Genomic DNA, 20,921 nt, shown 5'->3' with positions numbered 1-20,921 from the left:
TCTCCTAGGTATAAATGCTATTGAGTGCCATATTTATCCAAGGATCACGAAACAGAAAAGAATGGGAAAAGCTCATCTGAGCCGAATCTCTACTCTTCTGTAGAATTTTACTTGACCTCAGAAAAATAGCAGTCTATATTTCTTTGAAGGCAAAAAGAGAATGGAGCAGCAGAGGATGAGATGGTTAAACAGCATCACTGACTCTATGAACATGAATTTGAGCAAACTCAGGGAGACAGTTGAGGACAGAGGAGCCTGTTGGGCTACAGTCCATGGGGTTGCAAAGAGTTGGACACAACTTAATGACTCAGCAACAATAACAAATTTTTATTTGAAATGTATAAAACATGAAAATAGTCAAATGTTTCATAATTCCTGAAGCAAGAAATTCCTTAAAAGAAAAAGGGATTTTTTTTTGGGGGGGAGCAGATTTTGATACTCAATCTTTAATATTTGCTTAGGGATTTTCCTTTACCTTTTTTTAAATCTTTGGTTCACTTTTAAGTATTAACTTGCATGTCAAGATGTAACACTTCAGAATAATTTAAGTTCATTTTCTTAGTAGTTTAAGGAAGAACATAGCCAATGAATGTTGAATAAGTGATTTAGTGGTCCACAGGCAGTGAAAAATGGATGTAGCATCTCAAGAATGGCTGCTGGCATGCAATGCAAATTGTTAATTGTGTTTGACTTAATTTTTCAGAATATAGGAATGAAATAATATTAATTTCAAAAGTGGCTTGGTATCTTCATATGAAGCTCTTTGAAGGTTATTTTGTTTTCTATTTTCTTCTATTCGAAAGATATAATATATAATAAAACCTACTTCTTTTATCTGCTTTATTGATGATCAGCTGCTCAGTTATCTCCTAAGCATTCTTTACCTGAATTTTTCTCTTTTACCTGGAATACTCTTAAAGAGAGGTAATTTCCCCCAAGTTCTTTATTAATTAAGTCCCATAATTCAGTGATCATCCCAGGATTCTGCTTACCTCAAGAATTTTACTGCCCCTTTTCCATTTTATTAGTAATCTTCAGCCTCATCAGATATGATTCTGGCTTCTTACTTCTTTGTCTTGTTAAATCTTCTTAGTTTCTTGGTTCAGTGAAGATTCATCTCCTTTCTAGAGCTTTGGACAAAGTAAGGAATAACAATATATGAAAACAATAAAAAATCCTTGAGAATATAGTATTAATTTTTTAGTATTTACAACTTATCTTTTACAGTGGATCTAACTGGGAAGTGTACAAACCTCAAATCTAGTGTAGAGGACATTATAAGCAATTTCAGAGATCAGAAATTAGATCAATTTGTTTTAGCTAAAATTTGGATAATTGTTTATTTCCTTATTCTGTCTATTGTTTACAAAGAAATAAGGTATTAAAGTCATTGATATCACCAATCATAATACTCATTGGAAGTATTAATTCTGAAATTAAAATGGATAGTTTTTTCACATAACATTTTAAAGTATATTCATTGATTTAATCTTGTTTACATGTAATTTGTACAGGAAAAAAACCTTGATAAGTTGAAGATGCTTTATTTCATAAAACCTAAAGTTTAAAGTCACGTTTCATTTTTTTTATAAAAGGCCAAGTTATAATAGCTTTAAAGATCATTAGTGTAGAAGTCAATAAATTAAGGCCCACAGACCAAAGCCAGCTTGCTGCCATATTGATACTACCTACAATGAATATTTGCCACCATATTGATGCCAGAGAATACTAACTTTGAAACTTTATTAAGTGAAATATTATCCCAAAAGAAAAAAAAGAGAACTTTATTCTTACCATTAGTAGGTATGTATTTTTAATGTTCTCAATTATTATTATTGTGTTTTGAATTTTGTTAATAAAGCAACTTATTATATTTTCTATAATTTGTTATGTTCCATATGATAGCCTTAATTTTGCCTCTTGGTCTGCAAAGCCTAAAATATTTACTATTTACCTTTACAGAAAAAGTTTGCTAACCTCTGCATTATACCATCATCAAATGCTACAATCACACTAAACCATTATCAAGAATATAAATATTATAAATGGAATATATTTTGTATAAAATCTACTCAAGATATCACTAATAATTTTCTTAGAAGAGTTATAGTTTTCTTAAATTTATGGATATATCTTTCCTTCTTCAGATACTATTAAATCTAAGAGATCAGAATTGAGAGATATTATTTTGGTCCATCTCTATCTGAAAAACATGTAAGATCTCTCAGTTATTAGCTCAGCATATGTGACCACCTTCAAGCACCGTCTACCTGCAGGTTATGTAACTATTACTTTTACATGAAGGGACAGTTTCCTGAATGCTGATACCAGGCACTTCTATGGTTATCTCCTTTAATCCTCACTCAAGGTTCATGCCCTGCTATCCCTGACTCTGAAAGCTGTTTTTTATCATGCTGTCTCCCATTGGTATAGTTGTTGTGTTGTTTTCAAATTTCTGTGGTTTTCATGTTTTCTAGCATGGATTATTATCGCAAGTTTCTCTTTTCCCCCTCTCTTAACCATTTCTTACCATTTCTTAACAACAATTGTCAGTAATTCACAAATGGAGGTACACACTCATGGTAAGGCTTAAGAAATAAAGGGATTCTGAAATATAAAAACAGAAAAAGTAACATTGGAAAGTGGCATCAGCAGTGAGGTAAAGAATGAATCTTTGTGGAACCAGGATAATCTTACTTCCTCAGCTCAACTCTATACCTCCAGTTTATGGTCATTTCCAAATGATCTAATTTGTCTCTGTTTTTCTTACTCATAAAGTAAATGGTTTCAGACACAGTCTTAAACAACCAAACATCAGATGTTTTGTTGTTGTTTTGCCGACACAAGACTACTAAGGAAAATTTACTAATATTTAATTATCTTTTCCAGTTTTTGTTAAATATTTAACTTTCAAATTAAAAGATGAAAAAAATAAAAACAGCTTTGATTGTACAATGATAAATGCTTTCAAGAAATTACAGTAGTTTGACAGAGAAGTTAACTTTTATAGGAAGTTTTCTAGAAAAGGATATTTAATTTTGATGCAGAATACAACATATACTAGGGATATATATTTTAAAAAAGAAAAAATTAAAAGACATTTTCCATGACAAGCTTAGAGGTAAAAGTATTTTTTCTATAAAACAACCCAAGTCACATCAGAAGTAAATAAATAGAAGAGAATTTACTGATAAGAAAATGCTTGAATACTTAATAGGTATGGAATAAAGGAATAGAGTATTGTGACAGTGACCTGGGAAATTTGTACTTTCTGCAGGATCTCTGCCTTGATCTTGGCACATTCCAGGTAGCCACAGTGAGCAGCATCAAGCCATGAGCAGGCTGACTCATCTGCCCCCAGAACCACTAAAGGACAGAGACTCAATATATGACCAAGCCTTTTTCCCATTAAGCAGATGAGATGAACGATGTTCCTCTGATTTGCTACACTTAAGGGCTTAAGCCCTTGACATCTATCAGACATTCCATCAGGGAGGCAACACTAAGATTACAATCTCCCATTCAGAAATCACTGGCTTTGAAACCCAGTGTTATTTCTGCTTTGCTTCTCAACTAACTGGTTAGACCCACCTTTCAATTCATATTGTTTCCAATCCTGTTTTCTTGGGTTTTGTCCTGTTTTGTTTTGTTTTTTTGATCTATTCCTTCAAAGTTCTGATTAATTTCAAGGAATTAAAAAAAAATTTGACACTCCTACAGATTGCCCTCCATATTGTAGAAATCTCCCACACTATTGACTCCCTTCAGACAAAGAAGGAATTATCCAAGAGGTAGAAAGAGGACCACATTCAAGTGGGATCATGGAATCCTAGGGAAGATAGCTTCAGTGAGAGTCAGGGTTCAGTAGTATTCATTACGCAGATGAAGACTAAGAAAACATAGATTTAACTTATGAAGTGCTCAGCATTGTTCTTAATTCTTTTCTTCCTATTTCTGATCAACTGTCATGATTTTTCCCTCTCTTTGGCATTAGTATCAGCCTTGAGAGAATCACCAAAGCCCTACTACCTTCAGACTTAATTTTAATAGAAGCAGGACAAGGACCACAGTAGAGTAAGATATTGGAACCCCAAGGAGCACTTCCTCAAGAGTGAGTGTTTGGCAATGTTTATTTCTCTTTGGGCTTAAAAGTTAATGAGAGGGCTATGAAGGATAGGAGGGAGGTGAAACAGAAGAGATCACTTTTAGAACAGTTCAGTTCACTTAGTCATGTACAACTATTTGCAACCCCGTGGACTGCAGCTCACCAGGCTTTCCTGTCCATAATCAACTCCTGGAGCTTGCTCAAACTCCTGTCCATTGAGTTGGTGATGCATCCAACCATCTCATCCTTTATCATCCCATTTTCCTTCTGCCTTCAATCTTTCCCAGCATCAAAGTCTTTTCCAATGAGTCAGTACTTTGCATTAGGTGGCCAAAAGTATTGGGGCTTCAGCTTCAGCATCAGTCCTGCTAATGAAGCTGAAGGACTTAGAATAGGGAAATTTAAATTTAAGAGAAAAGAAGAGCCACAGGAGAAAGATTGGAGATACAAAAAAGGGAAGGAATAAGGAAGGGATGGGTTACACTTCTTATGCTGAAGCAAGATTGTAAAAACAGAGTCTGGACGAATTTACAAAAATATCAATAGAGAGTCAGAATTAAGATGAATAGCTCCCATTTGAGTAAACTAGGAGGTCCTATCAGATTACATTTGTTTAATTACTCAGAAAATTCAAGTGAATTGACATAGAAATTTTTTTATATACTGGTTCAAGAAGAATGATTGACATTTTGACAGCCTTTTTTCTTTCCACTCTACCAAAATTTCATTGAATTGACATAAGAAATGTAAAATAAGTCCATAGCAACTTTAGAAAGCAGGCAAGGGTGCCATCAGAAATACAAAATTCTGGAAGACATAAGGCAAATAGGATAATAGATATGAAGCATATCCCAGTACAGAGGAGCCTGCAGCTCCATAGAGATGGAAAATATCCTCCAGAACAAAAGGAGCCTATAAATAAGCCCAAAATTAAAGGCTTCAGGGAACTGAAAATAGGTTCTGTCCAGTTGGCCATGATAGTAGAACAATTTCACCAGTGTCCTGCCTTCACTGCACTAATTCTATTGTGAACAGGAGAAAGCCACAAATTTGGAAATCCAAATATGATGTGGGAGAGTCCCAAAAGAGATTTTGATGAGATAGTGTCTCCCCTGATTAATAGGCCCCAAACAAGAAAGTGCACCACATGTAAAATATATGCAGTGTACACAAAACAGCCTGACAGTGTGGCCAGCACCATGTAATCACTGTCAATCTCAGAACCAGGTGAATGTTGTCATTTGATACATTCCAGGAGACAATTCTTAGTAATCAAGATCCTTGCTCGTAAATATAAATAGATAACCAAAAACCAAACATTCAATAATAGCCAACCCAAGCAAAAAGAGGCATCAGATTCAACAATAAAACAATGCAGGCTTTGTGGGAACAAAGTTAATTGTGAAACAAATAAAACTTCACAATTATTTTATTTAATATATTTAGTGACATTCAGGTAGACAATAGCTTTTTAAAAAAAAAGCTGCTGTGAAAATGAAATGATTAGTAATTTTTTAAAAAACCACTCAGGCTAAATAGTAGACATGATAGCTAAAGATCAGCTTAGTGAACTAGAAGAGTGAATGAACTAATTCTTATATAATCCCAGGCAAAATGGCAAAGAGGTGAAAAGTATAAGAATATATTGTACATAATGTCCTTCCTGATCCCTTTTTGGATTTGCAGAATTCTCAACTTTGTCCCAATTCTTTCTTAATCTTTTTTCCCCAATTTTGTTTTCTACCTTCCAGACATTTCTTCCTATTCTTCTATGCTAGTAGCACCCCTCTAACTTTAAAACATTGCTAAAGATGTATTTTTAGATTTATATTCCTACCGTCACTTAAGCAGAATTTGGAGAGAGGCAAGAAATTAATGTCTAGGTTCCATCAGTGACCTTGAACTACAACAATGAGAGAAGATCCTTTCCACAGTTATTTTCTTGGTTTTGGTTTTTTGTTTTATGTTGTTTCTCTCAATGTGGTTCCCTTTTCAGAGTATCTGTAGAAACTATGTTGCCAGAAGTACTTATCTCAATAGATTGTTTTACCCACAAGAGTGACATAAAGATCAGTGATGGTCTCTTTCATCCTGAATAGATTCTGCATGTTCAGAATTTCTTATTGGGCACCTGAAAACATTGGACCGCAAGGTCAGTCTATTAAGGTTAGTAGACATGTATTCTTGTTTTTGTGGCAATCGTCTAACTACATGAAAGAAGTTGACAAGTTGGCTCTTTTTTAATAACAAAAGTTTTCAGTTCAGCTCTAATCTTTATCATGTGAGTTATCCCAGGTATATAAAGTGGAAACTTGATATATAGGCAAAAATAATTAAGAAAAATAATTCTATATATTATTTCATCTATGAAAAGTTAAAACACTGTCTAGATTTTTTGGTAATTAACTGAAAGTAAATATAAATTTATTCCTATTTGCTATAGTCTTAGTTTAGAATATGGAACAAAGATATTTGTAATTCTTTGATTATTGATTTCTAGCTTAATTAACTGATGGTCAAAGAATGTGCTCTAGATAATTTCAGCCTCTTGCAATTTGTTGAGGTTGCTTTACAGCCCAGCACATGGTCAATTTTGGTGAATGATGCATATACATATATGTTCTTTTATTGTTTTTTACAGGATATGTATATACCAATTAAGGGAGGTTTGTTGAAAGTATTCTTTAGAACATACACCTCAATGTTCATAGCAGCACCATTTATAATCGCCAAGACACAGAAGCAACACAAGTACTCATCAACAGATGACTGGCTTTAGAAGATGTCTTAAGAAGTTTATATATACACATATATACACATACGTACACATAAAATGGAATATTACTCAACCATAATAAAGAATGAAATATTTCCATTTGCAGCAATAAGGTTGGAGCTAGTATAATACTATGCTTAATGAAATAAGTCAGAAAAACAAATGCCATATGATACCACATATGTGCAGAATCTAAAAAATAACACAAATGAATTCATATATAAAACAGAAACAGAATCCAGACATAGAAAACAAATTTATGGTTGCCAAAAGGGTGACGGAGAGGGGAGAGATGAATGAGGAATATGGGATTAACAGATACAAACTACTATATGTGTGTGTGACTTATTGAAGTTTTTCTTTGATTTGGTGTCATCAATTTGGACATTCTTAGTCTTTATTTCTTCAAGTTTTTTTCCTGTTCTCCTTTTCCTCTGGGATGCCAGTTATGTATACTTTTTACTTGTATTAAAGTGACAAACTTTTTAGCATTTCATCTCGTTTATTCACCAAATTTTAGCCCTAATACTTTCTGGTATTTCTTTCAGATCACTTACCCTCTCTTCATCTTTCAATGTTCTATTTAGCACACCTATTTAGTTTTTAATTTCAGCTGTTATATTTTTAGCCCTAGAATTTTTATTTATTCTTTTTAAAATCTATAAATTCTCCATGTTATTTTTTTTGAGCCTAATTATGCCCCTTTTATCCAAGCTGATAATTCCAATAAATAGGTCATCTATTGATCTGATCTTTTCTCCTATTTTGTGTCATGTCTGTTTTCTTAGTATTTTATTAGTATCAAATATTATGTTTGCCAAAGTATAGTGACTCTGAATAATGTTATCTTTCTCTGTGGCTCTAGCTTGCCAGTAAAATGTTGGCAGATTACTGTATTCTAATTCTAGCATTCAATTGCAGATTTGGTGATGGTCATTCTACACTTTGTCTCTGCTTTTCTAGTATGTGGACACCTGGGTTGCTAATTGATATACTGGAGTTTTTCATCAGGATCTCCCTCTCTTGGAAACTCCTGAACTATAGTTTTTGTCCCCTTAGGACTGTGAGACTGTAGAAAACCTTAGTCAGCCAGTCCTTCTTTGGCTTTCTGCCGAGCTTCTTATTATCTTATTTTGTATAATTTAATAATTCAGCAAATGATTTCTTATTCTTCAGTTCAATTATTTTTTAGAAATGCATGCTTTATTATTTGTATTAAGTGTTATAAAATAACTTCATGCATCATAAAGCATATGCTTTTAAAATGTACTATCTTAGTACTATCTTACATTTTATCTTGGCTTTAAAAAAAAGCTTCTTCATATAGTCTGCTTTTCCTGGAACCCAAGTAAAGTTATTTTGTTTTTCTTCTTTTTCATTTTCTTAACCAGGTCCTCAGAGTTTGTATCATTAAAGTAGTTATTCATGTTTGAAATAGTCATAAGATTTTAAAACTTAGATTGGAAGGAACCTAAGGCATCATCTTCTGTTGGCTAATCTCCCACACAGTACAGAAATGTTTCCTGCAGCATCCTTGGCAGATGCTTATCCAGTCTCAACTTGGATATCTTCAGAAAAGGAGCTCATCATTTCCTAAAACAAACCATTCTGTTGGACAACTCTATTTTAAAAATCCTTATGTTTAGCTAAAATATGTTTCTTTGTAACTTATACTCATTTACTCATTGTTTTAAATTTTCCTTCTGGAATAAGTCAAAACAAGAGAACATTCCAGATAGCTGTATTTAAAGTATATCTAAATGCCATTCCTGTCTTTTTTATTTTTATTTATTTATTTTATTTTATTTTTGCTTTCTTGTCCCAAAGCACTAAGCATAATTTGCTTAACATAGATGAAATTATAAGGAAGGTTACCTATTTGGTAATAATTTTAGAGCTATCTTTACATTATATAAACCCCTCTGACATTTTGAAGACAAAAGTCCTTTTGTAATTATCTAGAATTTTATTTTTGTTTACCAAAAAAAAAAAAAGAGTAAGAAGACTGCCATCTATTTGCAAAGGTGAAACTACATGACCACATGTGAGAATGTAGAGAAAACCAATTCAATTATAGAGGTCTGATTAAAATCTGGGGGTGTGCCTTTTTGTTTCCTTTTCATATGTAGACTGTCATTAAAACTTATTGCTTGTGAATTAATGATGACAATCTTGTAGCAGCTAGTATTTGTTGAGTACTTGCTATATGTATTTCATGTACCTGGTCTCTACATTTAGACTGAGTTCTCTGTCAATAAGAACTTTCTAATCCCTTATAATATAATTTATGGTCCAAACAAGATGTTTTGAGCATCAAAGAAGGAGCTATTAATACCTGAGATACTATTAATACTCTGAGAAAATTGGTATAACCTGAACTGTCCAGGCAGAGGGGGACTTAGAGTCACTCTTCCTGAAGCTGAATTCCAGTTATTCCATTGGCTGATACCATTTGTCTAGAAATTTGCATATACATGCCATATTGTTTCAAAAACCTCTAAAACGCATTTTAAAAATATTATTTCCTGTCCCCCTTTTGATTTAAGTTGCCACTTAAACCCCACCCTCTCCATTGAATAATGTAGTTTCGTAAGCAAAATTTACTGCTTTTTTTCATAATTTGTCAAAAATGAAAACAATCCGTTGTTCTTATTCTACTCTTCTTCATCTAAAATGGAGGAAATAGTAGGGTTTAGAAGTCTAGACCACCATCCTACAACAGAACCCTATCAGCCTTAAGGTGTTTTCAAAATGGGAAAAGAGGTAGAGTTTGAAGAAATCAGAGCTGTTGTGTTAGTAATCCCAAATTTCCAGGCCTAATTAAAAATCAGAAAATGGAGAGCACCTAGTGCGTCCAGATTATTTTGTAAAAGTGCTATTTTTGCAAAACTAATCCCATGATCAATAAAGAATACCCATCCTCATTCTAAGCAGTGTTCTCAGTCTCAGCTGCACCATCACACCAGGCTGGTTCACTCTTAGCTGGTCTGGGGTGCGACCTAGGTGTGAGACTTTGATGTATGTATCTCAGGTTGAAAGCCATTATTCTAACCCTACATAGAGGGTGGGGGGAAGGGTTTATTTTTCTAGGTATAAGTTTTGTGATTGCAAATGCTAGCATAGTGAAGGCAAAAAGAGAAGGGGATGGCAGAGCGTGAAATGGTTAGGTAGCATCATCGACTCAAAGGGCATGAGTTTGAACAGACCCTGGGAGCTAGTGAAGGACAGGGGAGCCTTGTGTGCTGCAGTCCATAGCATGGCAAAGAGTCAGACCTGCTTAGCGACTGAACGACAGAGCAGGAGAATCACATGGACTCCAAACTTCCACATCTCAAGATCAATGCCTCACTCTGAAACATCCGGTTGATTCTAAAGGAAACTTTCAAAATCTTGCTGGTCAGATCGAGAGGGGAGGAGATTCTTATTTTCCCCTCAAAATTGTGTCCTTTTAACCTCAACCTGACAGAAATCACTTTAGACCTTCTTCTGTTCATAAAATGAAGACCTTTGTGAGTTATTTCCTTTTTGCAATATTGTATACTACAGAAATTGGATCAAAGCAGTGATTAGGAAAACTTCGGAGAAAACAATGTCTATTTCCTTTTGTTAGTAAAGGAGAAAAATAGCATAGAAATACTTGTTTGCCACTGTTCTTGCCTTTGTACTCTAAAATGGGTTTAAGATAGTTATCATTTATCCTGTCACTAAGGAGGCAAGGTACACGCAAATAATTTTCATAGGAGCAATATCAGATGATTGTCATACAAAAGCACCTCCTTTTTTCTGCTGTCTTTTCTAATTTATACATTGCCACGATCCATCAGCCTACCTGTACTAGCTCTAGGATGTGTTAAAGAAAATATTTTTTTCACTTTAGTATCAAATACTCTTTCCTTAATGACTCAGTATCATTATATCCTTTGTTTTATTTTTTAAATCTGTATACGATTTTCTTTCCTGAATAAATTATGTGCTCAAAAGGTAGCTGCCAAATCATGATTTTGACCCATTGATTAGATACTTCTGATTCTACTTACTCAAATAAAATGAATCTCATGTGAGCCAGCAGCTTAGTTCTCATACCAAACTGCCAGAAGGTCACATTGCAATGAAACTTCAGTTCTGAGAGTTAATAGTTTGCTCACGCTCCTCCCTCTGTCAAATATGTTCAGCTGAGCTTGTGCGTATGACTTCAGTTCATAAAAAGTTTACAAGTGCAGCTGGAATGCTTAGCATTTGATTGTTACATAAATAAGTATTTGAGAACATATGTAAACTTGACAGTGTTAGTACCAGATGTTCCAGTAACACAATAATGTACTTTGAATGTCCCTTCTCACTTTCAACTTGTTTATTTTGGCAGTCTCTATCTGCTAAGTTTCAGATAGGCACATATTAACTCTATCCATAGTGTTGACCCTCTAATTGTTACAATCAAGTTAAATGTATTACATTTAGTGTGTAGAAGTACAAATAGCATAGATGTTAATACACAAAGTCATTTTTTACACGTCTCCATAAAATACAAATATTTCAACTCTTAAATGTTTATGGTTTATAGAGAAGAAAGAAATCTCTGGGCATATGAATGTACTCTCAGATCTATAGGAATTGCCCTTCCAATTTTGAGTTTTCCAAGTTTTTTTTTCCTCTCTCTCTTTTTGACCACCAGCCACTTCAATTAAGAGATTTCTGTCTCCTACACAAATTCCCCTGCCTTCCTCCAGTCTTCTCCACCCCTCTTTCCATAGTTGACTGTATCTTGACATGTAAAAGCTATTGGCATTCTGAGCACAATTTTTGCTTCTTTATGGTTTTGTTTTGCAATTATTTCAAATTCACTTAAGAATAGTGACCATAAGAATAGTACATAAAACACTCATACATCTTCTTACCAGATTCACCGGTTGTTGGTATTTTGCCCCATTTCCTTTATCAGATGAATGTGCACTCTCCTTCTCTCTTTGCATATGTGTATGTAGGTATGTGTATATATATATATATACATATACATACATATATGTACACATACATATATATAACATGTATATATTATGATATATATGTGTGTGTTTATATGCACACATGCATTTTTTCTAAACCTTTTAAATATGAGTTGCATGGTCTTTTACTCATACACTTCAATGTGTATTTTTTCTACAAATAAGAATACTGTCTTACATACAAATAGATTTAAAATAGACTTTTTTCCCCCCTAATCTTCCATCTGTATTCCAGTTGTGTTAGTTGACCCAGTGATATTCATTACAAGATATCCAGGTCTTACTTTTGGAGTCAGGTTGCATATGTTGTATGCGATACCAGTAGGGGGCTATGTTGAGATAGTTATAGGGCCCTGGAAACCTTAGTGGCCCAGCAGTTTGCTGAAAAAAGTAACTTATTTAGAGGAAAAATCCAAATATGGTCAGGAATGAAAGCAAAAAGTTGAAGCCAGAAATTCAGTTCTAAGCCTCAGAATGAGAGGTCATACAAGGCCCCAAAAGGACAATCAATCATGAGATTGGGAAACGTGATACAATATGTGTTAAGGCAAGAGATTTAGAATTAATGCCCTGAGATAGATGGAGGTCTGTCTTCCTGTGAAAACATCTCTATAGTAAAAAACAAGTTGGATAGCCTAAAGAGCCGGAGCCTGCCTTGTTTGTGACTCAGTTAGTGGCATGGCTTACTTAGGTGAGATGAGAGTCCCTCGGTGACACTCTGGAGCAGAAACTGAAATGTCCTCAGAGATAAAGAAGTTCAAGACCTCCTGTACTCGTTGCCTCTGATCATGAGGGAAAGGGTAGAGAGCCATCCAAATAAGAGTGAAAATAGTAAGAAGTAGCAGGGGAAAGGAGTAAAAGACGGGTAGGGAAATGAGTTCTGATTTTCAGAGTGGACCTATGAAACATGCTTCAGGTTTGTCCAATGGATGCACAGTTCCAGAGTTTGCTGCTTAAATTGTTTCCTTTGGTAGAAAATGTGTTTTATTTATATGTAATATTATTTTTTAAAAGAAACACTGTGATATAAATTTAAAGCTTGCTTCCAAAGATACAGGAAAACAAGAAAAATGTGCATGGATTTAAGTAAGAGGAGACCTAATTAGCATTCTTATAGAATGAGCTGTAGATTTACGGAGACTTACAAAAGGGAAAAATACCAGAGCACCAGACTAACACATCAATCATTTGAAATTGTCTGACAGTCCTGAAGAGGATATCCTGGCTGCAGAAAGCACAGAGCTGTCTTAAGGCTAGGGGCCCAGGTCAGAACTTAATAAGAACAAAAGATGAGCAATTTTGAGAGGAACCAGCTGGCTTAAGGTGATCCAAAGTGCACAGATGTTAAAGACTTACTGTTCCAACAATACTTTTACCTACACAAGAAAAACAGAATAACCATTAAAAAAAAATAACAAAACTTGATTTACCACGTTGACCCTTGGGATCTAACAATATATGTATTTCTGTTCCACTGTACTAATTTTCTTTTCTTTTTAATTTTTATTTTCAGTACATTAAATTTACTCATAAGAACATTCTAAAAATGTAGATTTTCCTTTTTAATTGCATATAATAAAACATAAAAAACCGCAAAACAGAATACTTGACATTTACAATTCACAATCAAATTAGGAGAATATTAAATATTTACAAAACTATATATCTTTTTAAAAATATTTATAAAGTTACATGCAACTTTGTAGAATTGATATAAAAGAATGGCTCAAAAATGGGAGACTTTTCCTTCATTCCTAAAAAGAAAACATATCCAATAGAAGATTCTTGAGTACTATATCTACTTTAATGTTATTTTATTTTGTGTCTTCCGGTTGATGACTGTGAGAAAGGACAGAATTTATTACAAAACTTGAAAAAATGTAGCTGCTCTTTCTTAGAAATATATGTATATATATAGATAAAATCCTGTTGATATGATATCTTTAAGTAGGTTTTTTAAATGGTCTAAGCACAGTAACTAAGAATCTGTAATTTTCTCTATGCTTGCATCAAAATTCCTCAAACTCTTAGCACAGGTGGTTTTGTGGCAAGTAGAGAGATGTTAGATTGCACATCAATTATGAACTTTTTGATGTGGTTATTGAATGTAAAAGGGAGTAATCTAAAACATAAAATCTAAGTGGTTGGAGTCATGAGAATAATCAGGAACTAAAAACAAAGTGGTTTGGAAAATGTCCATTTTGCTAGTGCAGAGTATGTTGCAGTTAAAGTCATAAAAGTTATTTTTACATTCTTTAAGACTGTGGTCATTATCTTCTATCAATGACACTGAATATTTTGTGAGTGTAAGAAATGTTACCGACAATTACATGGAAGCATTATATACCCTGGAGAAGAGTCACTATGTACCACCTTTTAAAAATATTTAAAATGAATCATTCACCGTATATGGTAGAATCAACTGTCTTGAAGATACCCAACTTTATTTAGCAAGGAGTATGAAACACTTGGGGGCTTCCCAGGTGGCTCTGTGGTGAAGAATCTGCCTGCCAAGCAGGAGACTTGAGTGCAATCCCTGAGTCAGGAAGATCCCCTGGAGAAGGAAATGGCACTCCATTCCAGTATTCTTGCTTGGGAAACCCCATGGACAGAGCAGCCTAACAGGGTATACAGTCCATGGGGCTGCAGTTATGACTTAGCAACTAAACAGCAGCAGCCACAGCATAAAGCACACAATAATAAAAAGCCTTTATGCCTGTCTCTGTGGCATTACTGAGTGCACGGGTTGGCCACAGGAAAATTCCTCTTTGCATGCACCATGCTCTACATGGAGACTTCCTCATTTGCTCTTACATGAAGATGTGAAAATAATAATATTAAAAGTGTTCCTCTGTGACTAGTTGTCTCTATTTTCAATTCTAGGACAGAGTAACTGCATAAATAAGCAGAATTTCAAATTTGATTATCAAAATCTGTAAGTATATCACGTTCTTTTTGTTATTTGTATTCAGAGAACATGAAAGTGTGGTTATCTAATTTCACTGCAGCTTGCTTCCTTTTTTAAAAAGAAAACATCAAAATAGTTTCATGGAGATGAGCTTTGAAGCATGGCTTAAACATACTCTTTTTTTTTTTTTTCTTTCTTAGGTTAGTGTCACTTCAAAAATAAAAATAAGCACTCTTATTGGAACTTTAAGAATAATGCTGGGTATAAACAGGCTTAGAATATACTTAACTGTAGTAATCCTTCCCGACACACATAGAGATGAATTGATAACTGGATTTGGCATTTCAAATATTTTTTACCCAAGGCAAGGGCTTTAAGGTGTTTTCTTGGTATTAGAGAGTTTAGAGATGAAAAAGGTGCCATTTATTATTTTCTCTTTCTGTCAGCTTAGGACTTCTGTTTGCAATCATGTTTATAATACTAGGCCTAACTGTTCTTAAATGTCTTACCTGTTGAAGAATGTTCCATTCAATGTGTATCCAAGGTTTTGACTGAATAGTAGTCTGATAAAATCAGCTAAGGTAATTTATTGGAAGGGAACTTCTACTTGGGATCATAAGTGAGTTCTAATCAGGAATCTGCAACATAATTTGTGTTGATCTTGAGCAAATCACTTCCTCTCAGTTCCCTATTTTCTCATATGAAATGCAAGAGGTAGATTGCAAGTTTCCTCAGTGTGAAATTAATTCCATTAATTAGGCATCAAATACACAAGTCATTTAATCATGTTAACCACATCAGCTGGTTAGTTCAGCCAAAATATTTAAGCAATTTATAATAAGACTATAAACAACCAAAAAACTTCACTGTTATAGCTTGAGAACTATCTGCTTTCTTAATATTGGTACTACCTTGCCAAGTAATAGCAATTTAAAAGATATTTCTCTCAAAAATGGTAAACCATTTTCCTTCAGTATTATCTAAAAGAATATAATCACAGCTTACCTATTGTTGGAGCCATAGACTATAAATGTAAAAGTTATCAACTTTCACAATCATACTTTCTCATGGGATTCAAAGAAGAAAATATCTGTCCTTTTTAAAAAAAAAGGGGGGGTGGTTACATATATTCCTATTCCTCCAAAAAACAGAATATCCAAATGGAAAGGGTCGTTAAACCCTTTTATTTACTTGATAGCCCACTGATCTGAATAATTTTCTCTTCACCAAAACTGATAGGATATTTTACTATGTCAACAGATTATTTCTGATTGCAGACATAACCTCACAGTATTCTTATAATGAAAAAAAGCACAGAATTTCAAGTCAGGAGATTTGGATGCAAGAATCTATTCCATCACCTATCATATACATATGATTAGGGTAATTCAGCATCTTTCAACTTCAGTTTCCTTATTTTTAACAACAAAGCAGTAATACTTGTCTCTGGAGCTGTTGTCTGGATGCAATGAAATAATGAATGTAAATCATAAAGGCTAGTATGCATTGTTAACATTAACTCTTTAAAAATATTCAAAATAATTAATGTTTCATCAATCATGTTATTTCCATTTGCCTACATACAGATAACATCAGACATTTATGGTAGTATTATTAAAATTCAAATATTAAAAGGGAAGTAAAGAAAGGAAACGGAACAGACATTTCTTGAGCACTCTGCCACAGCGTCAGGAAGTCAGATGATAGCTTTATTTCTAACTCCTACATAAGGTATTTTCCAACTTCTGTGTTAGAAACAGGGCCTTGCATGCTGTCAACTCCACAAGAGAAGCGAACTAAGAATCTTTCTGGTTGCTATAAATTGTGGAATAAAGAATAGCTGCTCAAATGTGGAGAAATTCCAGGTTTTTTCCCCTCCACTCTTTCACTCCATTTCTCCAAATTTTATTTTCTTAATATATAAACCATTCATAAGTATATAGCCTACAAGTCTAATGGATGTGCTGCACGGCAAGCTGTGAACTGATTTCCTTATCAGAAGGTTGCTATTCAAGTTGGAATCCAGGTGGATTTTTAGCTGAAATGGCACACACACACAAAAAAAAAAAAAAATGAAAAGAGCAAAACCTTCTTCATTATAAATGTGAGATAATTACTTTTCAAAAATTGCAGCCCTAATCCAAGAAGGGGCCACAAGGTTTAATTGTGGGTGTGCTATTTACAGATTAATTAGGACATTTAACTTCATTTTTTATACCACAGAATTAATCCCATAAAAATTAGTGATCTCGAAGGAGTCAGTTGTCAACTCTGACAGGATCTCTTTGCCATAATCTATTAAAATGCTGCTTTTATCTTGTCTTGCCTGTGTCATATTTTATGGATTTTTTCATAAACACTGCCTATACTTCATAAATGTCTCAATTTTCTAGTCTATTAACATTACTTCAAAAGCAATTGATAAAAGAGTAGGGCATGCATGAAATAATACACCAATAATGTGAAGTGCTGGAGGCAAGAACAGTGGGTAGGATCTGCACAGCTTGTGAGCTGAAACAATGAAAGGATATTTTATCTACTACAATAAAGAAACAAATGATCATTTTTGATAGTAGAAAAAAGATTGTTAGTAATTGGGCGGGTGAAAAATGGGTTACACAGAAAATACAGCATATTTTGAAACTGAAATTGAAATGAGAAAACAAACATCTCCAAGTATATGTTTACATTATGGGAAACACTTTTTCTTTGGTTACTAAAGATTTGGCACTCAGCTAGATTTAGCTTAGACATGATATTCTTATTCTATTTATAAGCAATATTTCCTTTGTATGCATATATTTAACCTATTAACATATATTGTATCTATTGACTAAAATGTTGAAATTGCTTTTTTTATTTTTATGACTATTACTTTGGTTTTTGAAATCATCTTAATTTTTCCTTTGAATGTATAGATGATTTATCTATAGCATCATCTTTATACTTTTAAAGCACTAATATATGACCTTATGGCAGAAAGCAAAGAAGAACTAAAGAGCCTCCTGATGGAAGTGAAAGAGGAGAGTGAAAAAGTTAGCTTAAAACTTAACATTCAGAAAACTAAGATGATGGCATCTGGTCCCATCACTTCATGACAAATAGATGGGGAAACACTGGAAACAGTGGCAGACTTTATTTTCTTGGGCTTCAAAATCACTGCAGATGATGACTGCAGCCAGGAAGTTAAAAGACGCTTGCTCCTTGGAAGAAAAGCTATGACAAACTTAGACAGCATATTAAAAAGACAGCATATTACTTTGCCAACAAAGGTCTATCTAGTCAAAGCTATGACTTTTCCAGTAGTTATGTATGGATGTGAGAGTTGGACTATAAAGAAAGCTGAGCGCTGAAGAATTAATGCTTTTGAACTGTGATGCTGGAGAAGACTCTTGAGAGTCCCTTGGACTGCAAGGAGATCCAACCAGTCAATCCTAAAGGAAATCAGTCCTAAATATTCATTGGAAGGACTGATGCTGAAGCTGAAACTGCAATACTTTGGCCACCTAATGCGAAGAACTGACTCATTGGAAGAGACCCTGATGCTGGGAAAGATTGAAGACAGGAGCAGAAGGGGATAACAGAGGATGAGATGGTTGGATGGCATCACCAACTCAATGGACATGAGTGAGAGCAAGCTCTGGGGATTGGTGATGGACAGAGAAGCCTGGCATGCTGCAGTCCATGGGGTCACAAAGAGTCAGACATGATTGAGCGACTGTACTGTACTATACTGTACTGTAATATATGACCTAGATTGACATAATGAAATAAGTATCTTATCTGAATTTTTGCCAGAAATTTAATTCACAGCTATGTAATCAGACTTTTAAAAATCTGGTCAGTTTTTAAATCAATCAAATAAATATATTTAAATAAATGAAATTGAAGAGAAAGAAGAGAAGGACCATTAAGTAGATGCAGAATTCCTGATTTTCCTTTCATTTTATTCTTTGTATTTTACCACCTGATTTATTTCAATGAAACCATATACTGCTCTGGACTTTCATGCTTAAGTATCATGGTTTATCAAAAGTAGTGACCCTAGGTCCTAATATGCCTGGACAGTCCCATTGTTTACCTGTAGTTATCAATAATTATTCTCACTCTCAAAAAATGTATTGAATTGAATGACATAGTATATTGTGACCTATTGAACCATGTGGTCAAACAAATATTGGAAGGGATTTTTTAGTAATACATTTAATTTTAAATTTTTTTAAACCTAAAGGTACTATCTGAAAGAATTAGTGTGACTTAATGTTAAACCCATAAAAGTCCTTGGTTCTTGACTCATACTCTATTTTTGACTTGGAAACAAGACCATTTGTTGTTGCTCAGTAAGAAATAGGCTTGACTAATTCCATTGTGATTGTTCAATTCTAACACTTGGAAAGTAGATGATTTTTCTCAGGCTCAGAGACAATGATAGAATAGGTTGTTGCATTGTACTAATGGTAGTCTATAAGGCAGGCAATGTATTCAGGCAATGTATAGGGTCCAGTGTATTGATAGTATAAGTTCCTGTGACCTTAGAGGGCACAGGAAATCATGATCAAGGAGATTTTGTAGTCCTCTAATGTTGCAAAGAATATCTGAGAACCCTCATCCTCAGTACTAACATTAAGAAACTGTCACCAGAATTATGTGAGTCATATCCAAACTTATCATGTAGGATAAAAGACAATAAGCAACATGACAGTTTTTTAACCTGATCTAATTTATACCTACCTCCTATACTTACTTCTTTTTCAATCTTTCCCATCATAGGAAACTTCATAAATATTCATCCAGTTGCTCAAGCCCAAAACCTAGGGGTTTTCCATGTTTCCTCTTTTGTCCACTGTTTGTACCAACAAAGTCTACCCCTTCTAATCCTACACTCTTTCCAGTCAGAGTCTATTTTTCTTCCTCACCCTCAGAAGCCTAGCCCAAGCTACCTTCATCCTTCTTTATGGTTTTACAAAACCTGTGTTACCTAATTTTCCCCACTTTTCCTCCTACTTTCCCCCCCCACAATTCATTTTGCACACAGTACTCAAGGTGACCTTTCTTTAAAAGAAAATTTCAACATATTTATTTATCTAAAAAAATTTTTTTTGAAGTATAGTTGCTTTACAATGATAGAGTGACTTTTTAAGAAGATAAACTTGCAAAAATAAACAAATGAGATTTCATCAGACTAAAAAGCTACTACACAGCATAGCAAACAGTCATCATAATGCAAAGGCAAACTTTGGAATAGCAGAAAATATTTGCAAATCATATATCTAATAGTGGCTACATTTCTAAAATATATAATGAATTCCTATAGCTCAATAGCGAAGAAACTAATAACCTGAATTTTAAAATGGTCTAAAGACTTAAATACATATTTCTTCAAAGAAGATATACAAATGAACCAAAGTAATGTCACTAATCATCCGGGAAATGCAAATCAAAATCACAATGAGATATCATGTCATGCCTATTAAGATGGCCATTAAAAAAAAAAGATGAAAAATATTGACAAGAATGTGGAAAAGTTGGAACCCTTGTACACTGTTGGTAGGAATGCAAAATGGTACTACTGCTATGGGAAACAGTATGAAGTTTCCTCAAAAAAATAAAAATAGAACTACCATATCACTCAGCAGTCCCACTTCTGGGTGTTTATCCATTAGAATGGAAATGAGTATCTTGAAGAGATATCAGCACTCCCATGTTCCACAATAATCAATATGTGGAATCAACCTAAATATATCATTCCATCAATTGATGAATAGAAAAGAAGCTTGTGATATATACATACAATAGCATTTTATCCCACCTTTACAAAAGAAGAAAATCCTGCCATATGTGACACAACATGGATGAACCTTGAAGATATTATGCTAAGTGAAATGTCGCTCATAAAAAGTCAAATATTGTATGATTCTAGTTATAGGTGGTATCTAAAATAGTCAAACTCATAGAAGCAGAGAGGAGAATGTTGGTTGACAGAGGCTGGGGGGAAGAATAAATGGGTTGTTGCTAATCAACAGATGCAAACTTCTGGTTTTACAAGGTAAATAACTTCTATAGGTCTCTTGTCCAACATTGTGCCTATAGAAAACATTGTACACTTAGACATATATTAAGAAGGTAGAT

At 33.9% G+C, this 20,921-nt stretch overlaps 2 long non-coding RNA genes across 4 annotated transcripts in view; one reads left to right on the top strand and one right to left on the bottom strand.

Moving 5' to 3' along the window:
• The window catches only part of LOC139035600 (uncharacterized), a 37,428-nt gene extending 36,302 nt beyond the window's left edge, over positions 1–1,126 (bottom strand). Inside the window, exon 1 of the long non-coding RNA XR_011488220.1 lies at positions 993–1,126. This is a non-coding gene — a long non-coding RNA (uncharacterized lncRNA). The remainder of the gene's footprint in view (positions 1–992) is intronic.
• Positions 1,127–14,765: 13,639 nt separating this feature from the next.
• Positions 14,766–20,921, top strand: part of LOC110128359 (uncharacterized) — a 99,212-nt gene continuing 93,056 nt past the window's right edge. For all 3 annotated transcript variants that reach the window (XR_002311141.2, XR_011488217.1, XR_011488218.1), the window contains exon 1: positions 14,766–14,819. This is a non-coding gene — a long non-coding RNA (uncharacterized lncRNA). The remainder of the gene's footprint in view (positions 14,820–20,921) is intronic.

The sequence above is a fragment of the Odocoileus virginianus genome, chromosome 6 (assembly GCF_023699985.2).
Source record: "Odocoileus virginianus isolate 20LAN1187 ecotype Illinois chromosome 6, Ovbor_1.2, whole genome shotgun sequence".
NCBI classification, from domain to species: domain Eukaryota; kingdom Metazoa; phylum Chordata; class Mammalia; order Artiodactyla; family Cervidae; genus Odocoileus; species Odocoileus virginianus.
This window is presented reverse-complemented; position numbering and strand designations above follow the sequence as displayed.